We start from the raw sequence: 11,951 nt of genomic DNA on the forward strand, positions 1-11,951 counted from the left end.
TGGCGTGCGGCAGGTGCTTGTTTCTAGTGCTATTGTGGATAATGCTACAAGTCCTAATTTGAGGTGCGCTGTTTTCTAGTTGTAGCCACAGATGGCTCTTTGATCTCAGGGTGGTAGGAGACCTCACTAAATCTTGAAATGTGATGAGTAGTTGCTGCCACAGATGCCGCTGTAATCAAGGGTGGTAGCAGAGCCCACGAAATCTCTGAACGTGATTAGTAAGAGCCAATGCTCTTAATGCCCTTTGAAGGCCGGGAAACTGCACTTTAGCGTTTTGCCAGGTTACCACTGTCATCGTGCCTATACTCGTCGAGCCAGACACTTTTCAACAACCTAGACGGACCAGGGATAGCCTCCACGCTAACCCGAAAAACAGCCACAGTAGGATTTACTCACTTCTCTTACCCCCCTCCCCTTTGGTGTGCCAGCTGCAGCGGAGCCGGCAGACTTCACCAGTGCAGTGGCACGAGTGCGCCGCTTTTGATGTCACTTGGCATGCGCCTCTGATTTGCTTCTCTACGCTGCAGCTGTTCCCTCCCCGTCGGCCCTCGCAAAGGTCAAATCTGTTTAATGAATCGGTTTTTGGATGCAGTGGAATCATTGGTACAAACACATTAAAAACAATTCGGTCCAGTTATGCTTTCTAGTTGGAATGTCCAATTGAGATTACTTTATTTGAAGTACACAAATGGAATTCCTGATTGGACTTCATGTCTAAGCAGGAAAAATTTAAAGCTCGTGGTGTATTTAGAGTAGTGACGTCAAGAGGATGTCGGGGGGGCTCGTGGAAGATTCGAAAGGGACTGCTTTCCCAACAGAAGTAGTGAGCGAGTAGTAATTTTGCAGTCGGTGCTCTAAAGCAGTTTTTACTTTGTAAGGGATAGATGGATCTTGCACTTGCCATAAAAGACTGCTCTCTCCTGTTCACCTTGCATTATGTACCATTTCTACTCGTTCTTTTCGTGCACAGTATTCCAGCTGATATGTCGCATCAACACACCTGCTCAAAGTTTCTTGGAAGGTGACTGTGGACAAGAGGTGCCCACTTGTTCGCTCTGTTCCTTTCTCCGGTTGTAACATCTGTGCTGTCATTGCTAGGCTCCATCTCAACATTCATCTTCTAGGATAGCAAAAATTCCTACACTCCATTTTATCAAAAATTTAAGATTTCGTCTAATTGCCATGACAACTATCCATGTCTGCAGTCTGTAAAGGTGCACCCGCGAAAAGAAACATTACCTATCATCACTCGTGGCCACCTCTGTCAAGCATTGAGCTCTACTTTTTGCTTGCATGTTTTTTTTTAGATAGGAGATGCGTTACTCATTAGTATACGTGGATCACTGCGTGGTATTTGCCTACGACAGCTAATTTCTTTTTATCGTTTCGCTTTCAGCCGTACGATAAGGTACGGAAAAAACTGCAACATGATACGCTGTTGTCATTCCATTTCTTTACAGGGGCTGTGAAACAGATTGTCAGTGCATTTTTTTTGCCAATTGGTTGCATGGAATCAGTTATAGTGATGTTATTGGTATCGGCCGTACCGCGTGTATTCCAGTTTTTATTCTTTTAATACGCCCACAAAAACGTTCATGGAGCAGTGGATATGGCATCAGGTGGGAGCTTGCTGATTGAACCAATAGTAAATATACTGCAAATTGGGTTCGTAAATGAAGATATATCACATTTTAAGGTTTTATATAGCATCAGCGAAATCAACATGTTCGCCTTACGTGAAAGCACTGCAAAACTGAAAACCATCACCAGAGGCTGTGGCTATTCTGCATCGAAGGACTTGGCACCTCTCTGTACAGATATATGACACAGCCCTAAGGGCTACACTCTGTGCTTCTAAGAACGGCTTCGCGGAATCGATCTGATCGAGCCAGTGCATTCTACAAACATTCGTTTTGGTCCAAAGGAAGGACATGGAACAAAAAAGCCATTCATTTCAAATTTACCCGTGCACATCATCAGCATGTGAAGGATCACCTGGCGGCGGTGCCAGATGGCGCCACATTCTCAACAGCGTGCAGTGGCAGGGCACGGTGGTAGTTGCGGTACGCGCTATGCTAAAAAGTATCTCGCGCTCAAGTTCGGATAAATCATGGAAGGCCATTGATCAATGCTCCTTTCTGCGCCGCCGACGTGACTGTGAAGCATCGCTGGGCTAGCTGGGTGTCCACATAGTTGTTGCAACCATGGAGGAAAAACAAACTTATGCAACGCGCTTAGATAGGCTGTTTTGGTTGGTCCCACGCAATTTCGTCATTGGGAAGTTGAAATGGGAATGGGAAGCACCGCGAAAATCGAGTTAAGGGCAGCATTTCGTTTGCTTGCATTTTGAAATTTGTTCATTGAATAACTCCCGTTCCTATGCACCTATTCCTGTAATTTTTTTTTGTAGTCGGCACCTGTGCGACATAAAGAATTCACCTCAAGATGGCCGGCGTCCCTTCAAGCAGTGTTTCACCCCCCCCCCCCCCCTTTAAGCAGGCTCGTTAAGAATGTTGCAGTAAATTAAAACTACGTATCAACGATTATATTGCAGGTTCTTTTGTGCCTCATGTGAGTGAAAGGTGAACTACAAGTCACAGCTCTTTGGTTGATGAAACCGAAACAGCATGAAAGAAGAAATCAGATTATAAATTATTTAGTGTCGAAGGTAAATACCACGTGGCGCTCCATGTATTCTAGTGTCTAACGCATCCAGCAAAATAGCAACATACCTCGCTAGGTGCGCCCAAAAAAGAATGTCCCAGGCCCCGTACAACATTCATCGAACGTTTGTAGACCGCTATAGAAAGAATAGAAACAGGAGAAAAGGCAGCTCTCCCACTAAGGACCTAGAAACGAATGATACCATTTTGGTCCAGAAAGGTAACTGTGCATAGCATTTCGGTATCAATGATTTTCAACAAGAAATTGAAATCGTGTGTTCGCTTTCTTTTTCCCTCGCGCAACCAGCTGCGGGGTGAGAAGTTTTTGTTGTTCTTACACTCGTCGTTTTGAGAGATCGAACAAGAGTATCATTTGAATATCTGAAAGAAGCGGTTAATTGACCCCGCATCTCTATCGGCCCATGCGTTTCTCGCACGTGGGCCGTCGGCTCCTTGCTGCAGCAAGGCGACGGCAGTCTACCTTTTCATCGCACTGCCGGAAGCAGCGGTCACCAACGTGCCCGTGTTCTAGCGGTTCCCCTGCTGCAGCCCGAATTGAACATGATGCAGTGCTCCTTGCAGGCATCTCCCATCATCAGCAGTCCTCGCTGCGCCGCTGTCTAGCAGAGGTGCAGTAATGGCCTCCCGTCGCTCGCCCGACTTCCTCGCTGGACGGAAGCCATCTTGCGCACCCTTCCCTTATCGCGCAGCCCCCAGCCGTCCGCGCGCAAACCCCAGCGCGGGGCAGCTCTTGCACTCATCACTGGGCTGTCGTGGACTTCGTAGCTGCGGATTCACGGCAGCTTTCTCGCGCACCTCGGCGGGCCCAAACCATTCCTTTTGGAACTTATGTAGCAGCGGCGCATCGCAAGTCCTTTGAGCAGCCTCACAGTCCTAGTGCAGATGCCGCTGTGTTCGAGGCGGCGTTCGTGGCAATGGGTAAAAGAAGCATAGTGTAGAACTATATCGATGCTGGAAAAGGCAGGTCAGGAAGGAAACGTTTTATGATAACTCAAGAGGCAGTGCCCTCCTCTTTGAAACTACGTCAGGGTGTCTTAGAACGCGCAGCTACAACAAGAAATTTAACGAAGAAGACGACACATGTGCTGTATGTGTTAAATCTGTAGAAACAATAGAACACCTCATACTAAAATGTGATGGTATCCATCCCGATGTCGATACAGGCACAGTCACTCTTCCTGAGGCCTTAGGGTTCAGAGATAACAGTAGTCATGTAAATAAATCTGCGGTGAAAATTAGCAAAAACCGATTGGATGATTGGTGGCTCAAAAGCAGAGAGGTGACATAAGTTTTCAAGTGTAGGAAGACGTATTTTAAAGAAAACGGCGAATTTTATTAATAACTTGCAGCAGAGTTAAACAAAAATAAAGGAAAAAAACTGGGCATGGTGGCAACTACCACTGCCCCGTTTCAAAGGGGACGCTCCTACCTTCCACCCATCCGTCCACTCCTAGTACGCACCCTGCATTCATCAGCGCCTCCGACGACTGTAGCGTGTTGTTGAAGGCAGCGTGGCCGTCCACTGCGGTCATAGGCGGGAGGGACCTTCGGAGAACCACCATTCTTTTGCTGCGAGTGCCCATATGGATTAACCTGCTCTACCTACTTCCCCGTCGCCCATCTGTCTTGTCGCAGCGGTATAGTTTGTGTTGTGTTCACCTCATCCCACCGGATTACTTGTGCCTTGATATCACCACCCACGCCGGACTGTGTCGCACGCGCGGTCTGCTGCACCTACCTCAAGACGCCCCCCCCCCCCCCCCCCCCCTCCAGTCTGGCTCCAAGCAGTCTTATCCCCACACTTAGCCACAAGAAAATAAAACTCAGGATCGTGGTGTAATGCGTATGTTAGAGCATTCATTGTGCTGTGAGAAGGCCTCGTTCAGGGGCCCCGGAAGAGGGGGGGGGGGGGAGGCAAGGGGGGCAGCCCCCACCCCCACCCAGTCTCCAATTGCTTGCACTTGGATCACATTTCTGGCAATTGAAACACTTCAGTTCCAGCTAGGGCTGTTTTAATGCAAAGCACAGTGGAGCTGAGCTACTTGGCTTCGCAGCCAGTTGTAAAGCATTTCGTATATGAGTAACCTAAACCAGTCATGTCCGAACAGAAGTCGACTGTCTGACCCGTGTACATGGTCATGATGACCAGAATTTAAACAAACTATGCGCGAACTTTTTTAACCAATTGATCACTCCTCGTGCGCACATCTATAAAGCTGCCTATTTCAGTTCGTTTTATATTGCCGTGAATCTTGGCACCGTTTGATCGTTCGCATTCAAAACCGCCGGCACGCGGCTTTATCATTTCGTTTTGTAATGCTAGATGCAATCAGACTTATCTTCATTGACCGTGGCCACGTGCAAATGCTTGCACATTTTTCCAGATTGTTGTAGTTGCTGTTGGTTCTTTATCTCGAAGGATCCTTGCTAGCTTTAAATTGAGCGTGGTCGAGAACTGCATACAATCAGTTCGATGACCGCCCAGCGCGCTTGTGACTATTGCCGCCGCCGAGTCATTCAGTTCTTAGTGGGCGGGAGTCAGCCCCTTGAACAGTTGCTTTTGGAAGCCTTTTCGTTGTTTTCCTGACTACTGGAGTGTCATCACCACAACCTGACAGTTTGGATCAACCTCTAAACATTGAAAAATAAAGAAATAATAATATAAAATTTATTATGTAAATTCACATTAAATAAATAACAAAATAAACTCGAAGTATTGCCCCCCCTCCTCCCACTCAAAAAAAGTTCCGAAGCCCCTGCATGCGTTCAATTCATGGTTGCAGCTGTTGCAGCCTTCTATTTCATCTCTTGGTTTCCATTGCCAACGTCGTCAAGGTATGTTGGTTTAGGCAGATATTTTTTTAGCATAGTAGAACTTCTGCATACGTGCAGCGTAAGCCCATCTTTTCTTTTGGTCACCCAAGTTGCTCTTTACATGCGTTGTGTTTGCTTTTGCAAGTACAGAATACTTTTGTAGCCCTTAGAATGTGTGCTGAAGGTGTACCAACTTCCAGCCTGTGTTGTTTTTCTTGCTTTATTTTCAGATTTCTCACAGCTAGCGAGAAAAAAGGCAAACCATTATATATGCTAATGCCGTAGTGCTACGTACACCCTTCCATTTTTTTAACATGAATGCGCGAGCGTCGACTGCCAGCATGACTGCCAGACTGCTGGCGCCCTCTGGGAGTTTCGCTACCAGGCGACATACCTTGCAGAGGACGAAACTGCTGTTGAATAGGTGTTGAATAGCATTTATGCAAGGACGAATCAAACACTGTGTCACAAAACGAATGTGAATACCAAAGCGGAAGGCACTATCAAGTGAAGCAGTTCTGCCGAGTCACTGCACTGGGCAGCTTCGTGATTTCGCTTGCGGGGGAGAATCGATTTGGTTGGTCGTCGACTGATCCCAACGCTTCATGATAAGGGTCGTCATTGTTGCGAAGAGCTCCTCGACGTTCGTGTCATACTTGGCGCTTGTCTCCAGGTAGAGCATACCCATGTGGTCAGCGAAGGCCTGCAGTGGAGCCGAAAGACTCTCTGATAATTTGGAAACTTGCTTCAGAAACCCAAGTTCAGAGTCACTAGAAAACTATCGGACGCTTAGGTCTCCAAGAGTGGAATGCAATAGCATTAGATTTCACATTTGTCTCAGCTTCTCTCGCAACTCCTCTGAGTGTTTGCGTCAGTTTCTTTGCAATTGTCGGTCCATCAATAACCGCCATATTCGAATTGCTAGCTGCAGTGAAGGTGCCGACATATGCGTATTTTTTTTCAGTATTTTGATTTAAATTTTTTTTACATTCTTTGTTGAACTCAAACACTTAATCCAGGATCGCTAGGCGATTCACACAGGTAATTTACCTGCGTGAAGCAAGGACCTGTAATGAACACCCTGTTTTGTGCATGCCGGCTTTGAAAAAGGCTACCGTTGTCAGGAAAACTATGACTCAACTTCATAAAACAAGAGATTTTGCTAAAAAAAAACGGTATTCCATTTCCACGTACGCTACGTTTTCAAAGTCTGCGAGACAGTTAAACAAAATATGCTTAATATACATTTAAACTACTGGATGTGTGAATCAGCGGCGCGACGCTGAAACATCAATAAACAAGAAAACTACGTCCCATGCACATTCTGACGCCTGTGTCATCGGAGTACTGACAATGTAACAGCAATGGAACGTGCTTTTGTGCAACAGTGCGCAAAGGATGTGCACCCCAATGGACATTAACTACCATGGACGTCCTTCGGACGTTTAGGACGTCCGAAAGACGTCCAAGGGAGGTCCAGCGTCCATTGGGTGGATACACAGCCCACGACAGCTGACTGAATTCTTTGAAATAAGTGATTGATCAGGTGAAGCAATTCCCGACAGGCCAATCTATAAGGCCAATCCTAGTTGCTCTGTCCCGAGCACGGAGCAACCATTGCTACTGCTGTCAAGATAGCAGCGCCACTTGCCTTTCCAGTGGCGTAGTCGACCTTCCTTTTTTCTGCTTGGTCGATCTTGTTGCCAACGAAGAATTTGCATATGTTCTTCAGTCTAGACCGCTCAACCTTTTGCAGCCACTCTACTGCACCGTCGAACGACATCTGTTACAAAAATATTAGCAGCACGATTACAAGAAACAAGAAGTTAAAAGCGTATAGACACTTAACTTTTGGGTGCGTGTCTTCTTGTGTGTAATGATGCATAAGGCATTGTTATACATGGATTACCACCTGGTATTTTCATACACAACCGCTAAGTAATTTATAATCGAATTTCTTTCTCCTGCTGTTTCGGTTTCAACAGCCGAAAGATGGCTGTGACATCAAAGAGGGGTTTTATGTCACGTGAGGCATGCAAAACTGCAATATAATCGCTGTTTCTACATTCGTTGTCATTCTGGCTCTTGAGAAAGGCTGCCTTCAGCACTGTAGCGAATTAAAACGATGAAGCAGCGACTACATCGACGTTTTTCCATGCCTCACGTGACATAAAACCACTCTTTGGCGCCATAGCCATCGTTCGGCTGTTGAAACCGAAACAGCCTGACAAGAAAAATACGATTATAAATTATTTAGCGGTCGTAGGTGACTACAACTTGGTGATTAATGCCTAGTAATGTCTTCCGCATCATTGTAGAGAGGAAAACATGTCACCAAGTTTAGGTGTCTATACTTCGTAAAACATTATTGAGGATCAATACGTTTGATGCGGCAGAGTATGCGGTCAGCAGTTTGTTCTACAGTCTTCAGCTGGCCTTGATAACTTCGCATTCTTTCACACCCACGGAGCTCGCAACGAGACGCAAACGCACGCTATGTAGCGGCGAGGCCCCATAGAAACGGGGGGGGGGATGCTGACTAGGTTTCCGGCCGAGTTTCAGGTCTTTGGAAGTGTCGTCTCTGATTGGTCGGGTAGAATTGACGTCACACGGCACTTCATTTTTCGCGGGCGCTTTGAACTTGGAAGGATTTCGGGACTTTCATTTGCGGTTTTCTAAGCAACGCAGCTACCTTTCCGCGCAGAAAAAAAACAAACAAACAACAACGTTGGTTGTGTTTTTTTAGGAATAATCGATCAGTCTTTCTTAGTTTGATATTTCCCGACAGTGTCCTTTTTAAGCTCCGTTTTCAAGGGTATGACGTGAAAGCGGTTCCTCTTGCCCACGTTGACACAGACACTGTTAATCGTTCACAATCGGAATCGTTATATGAAAGACTGCACGGTATACATATAACGCCCTGCTTTAACCAAGCAGTAAGAACGCGCATGCGTGGCCTAGCGGTAGCGTGTGTTACTCGCAACCCGAGAATCAAGGGATACAGCAATGGGTCTGCTGCGTAGCAGCTAGAGGGGTGATCCCATCGTTGAAGATCTTATGCGTCGCTAGTGTAGGTGGCGCCGTCTATGGAAGCCTCTTGTAGCAGCTGCTTTTTCGACCAATCCGGATTTTTCGATATCAGGAAACCCGTCGCGGTGGCTCAGTGGTTAAGGCGCTCGTCTACTGAGCCGGAACACACGGGTTCGAACCCGACCGCGGCGGCCGCATTTCGATGGAGGCAAAACGCAAAAGGCGCCTTTGTGCTATGCGATGTCAGTGCACGTTAAGGATCCCCAGGTGGTCGAAATTATTCCGGAGCCCACCACTACGGCACCTCTTTCTTCCTTTCTTTTTTCACTCCCACCTTCCCCCTTCCCTTACGGCGCCCGCACCACAAATAACCCAATTACTAATTACAATCAAAGCAAGTCGTAGAGAATTCATAAAGTTTCGTTTTGACTGATGACTAAAAATGCTACAACACAACGCAGCCAGTATTGTACGGAATATTGCGCGTGGCAGTTGAAAATGGCTGGTGATATGTATATGGGGTAAAAGTCGTGCAGCTGCACGTGGGGTGTGACGGATGCAGAGTGGAAGGCTAGAGGACAAATAATGCCCCCCTCACCTAACCCATGGGTTCTTTAACATGCACTGACATCCCATACTACATGGCCGTCTCCTTTTTTTTTTGTTTGCGCCTCTATCGAAACGGGGTCCTCTGCAGACAGGATTGGATCCCGCGGCCATAGATGGGCCCAGCAGCAAAACGCCCAATCCTCTGACCCCGTCTCGGCGGATTTAACCAGGCTGATCTCCAGCGATGCATCAGATGCCAAGTTCACGCACCTGATTTGTGATGTCGTACACAAAAATGACGCCTCGGATCATCCCGGAAAATGTATCCACAACGTCCTCACGCATATAGGTGGAAGAGACAAGCTGAAACAAATGAGAAAAGAACTAAATGTTAAGGAACCTGTATTGGGGAGTAAATTAGCATATTTACATGACAAAATGTAACTGGAAATACTGGCAGGGAGAAGTCTGAATTTAACTGTTTGCACGCAGTATACGCTAGTTGAGAGCAGCACTCTTAAAATCATTACTATTGGGTGAAGTATCGCGTTATCATAGTCTGGCACCAACTGATATAGTTCGGCATTTCATGGCTTTGTGGCCGCTTGTCCGGGAGCGAAAGATGCATTTATTTAAAAAAAATTTGGATTCCAAGTTGAAAAAGTTTTTCCCGCTGCTCCGATTCAAACTCGAGAACTCTTATGATGTCACGGAGAACTCTTATGACGTCTCAAGATGGAGTGACGTAAAATGCGACGTAAACGCAGACTCCGTGATTTCTGGCGGCTAGCGGTGCGGTCTAGCAGCTGCCGAAATGAAAGCTACCGCCACCGCACGTTGAAGGCATCTATCGGGGGTCGCTACCGTCACTTCGTTTACGTTTGCACCGGCGTCTTGCCAGCGTTACGGTGGATCCCGTTCCCGAACCCGACGACGTAGTTCTCGCAAAAACTCCGGTCTGAATTTCAGCGACCTCAGCCCCACAGAGCGTGCGATGCTTTTGAGGGAGCACGGTTAGGTTAGGCGCTGGCGGACCGTTTCCCCCTTCCTCAGTGAGCTGCCGTTGCAAACTAAATATCATAACCCCAGTGCGGGGAGTCGCGAGGGGCCAGGACAAGGTCGGCGCGTTGCGCCCATCGGAGGCTGGCCGGGGCTTTGGGGCCAACGGATTGTGATTCCTTGAACGGCGCGGTTGCATGGCGCAGCAGGCGGCGTCGAGGTCTCCCACGGTTGCAAGGGCCAGGTTATTTAGTTATTTGCTTGCCACAAAAAAACGGATGGGTGCTCAAGGGTGCTGGCGTTTAAAGTTGGCGGCTTGAAACTAAAGCCGACGCACGACGCTTCAACGGGTCCACTGGAGCGGGCTCTCTCGCCCACTTGCATGTACCTTCAGATGTGTACTGTGAATGGATTAAATTAGCCGAGAGCTCGAAAAGAACAGCTCCGCCAACTGCCGAAACTATTGAAGTACGTCACAACGCGCACATCGCCGCAGAGCCGAATCGGTCTGCCCGGCCCGGCTGCTGGCGCACTCGGCGCGAAATAGAGACATGCTCGAAGCACGGCGCCAGTGCGCGCTCAGTGTGCGCCGAAGCCAAGGCGGATTTAAAGTGGTGGCGAAGGCTGGGCCGAAAAGTGGTTTAGCGCGACTGCAGCACAACCAGAGGATGGGGGGCAAAACACTCATATAAAGAAATGATAAAGCTACAAAATTGGAATGTAATCTGCCAATAGAAAAAAAAAATATATTAGCACCTTGTTTTATGAAAGAGGTAAGTCATTTTATTAAAACATGGCAAATTTTGTATTTTTGCAACACTCTTGACCTGCCCCCTATTCTTGAGTGTGCGGTGCATTACAGCGCGTCTTTGCAGGCCTTGTTTCGATACCCGGCTAACCCGGCCACGCCAGTGTCTGGAAGTGTTGCTGCCTTTCTATGCTGCCCCTCCTTTACCAGTCACTTTCATTGCGTTCCCAATTGCACATTAACAAAGCCATAACTAGCAGGAACTCGAGCACGCAAGGCGAGCACATTTGACTGGCAAAGGTTGGGGCGCGCTGAAAGGCAGCAACCTTCGAGAGGTACGGGCTCGAAAACGCGGATTCTACAGAAAGACCGCTTTATAATTCGCGCCAAAGCATACGTATGCGTGACGTCATTTTACGTCACGTTTGCGTAGTTTGCCCCCTAAAATCCAGGGGGCGCTGGAGTGCCCACGAGCCGCCATTTTTTGGACCAATGGGCGTCTATGGAGCCTTCGCTACCAGTGTACATCTACCTTGCCGGAGCCGCCGAACGTGTCGGCGGTCAAGCGCAGTTCGAGATAAAGGGTCTCTCTTTGGCCGAAGTGACATCGCCGTGCAGCGCGCGTACGCGCGTTACGCCGGCGAATAAACGCACCTTAACAGAGCCCGCGCTGAACAGCTAACCAACGTATTCGGTGGCGGCATCTATGGGAGCCACTGAAACCGCCCGCCGTGCCGAGACTCGGAATCGAACCAGGGCCTTAGGCGTTTCAGACTGAGACGCTACCTCTCCGCCACGCCAACTTAAGGTTCACTGTCAATAAAGGCGCATCTAGTGAGTGCCCTCTTCCGATGCAGAAGTCTCCGCGCTTTCACTACGTGTATTCTGGCCTAACAGAGCTAGGCCATCAGCAATTTTTCTTAACTGCCTTGTATCTTGTCTCCCGTCCCTAATAAACGATTTCCGTTAAGTAGTTTGAAGTTGACTGGCACAGCCGGGAATGTTTCGTCGGGCGAGCGTGCGAAGACACAAGTGCTCTTTATACTGCGAACTGCCTTCTACGATCACCGACTATCGTGCTATCATAGTTTTTCATCGGCCGTGGCGATCATCTGACCAGCGTTAAC

This window comes from Amblyomma americanum, chromosome 5, assembly GCF_052857255.1.
Source record: "Amblyomma americanum isolate KBUSLIRL-KWMA chromosome 5, ASM5285725v1, whole genome shotgun sequence".
Lineage (NCBI taxonomy): Eukaryota > Metazoa > Arthropoda > Arachnida > Ixodida > Ixodidae > Amblyomma > Amblyomma americanum.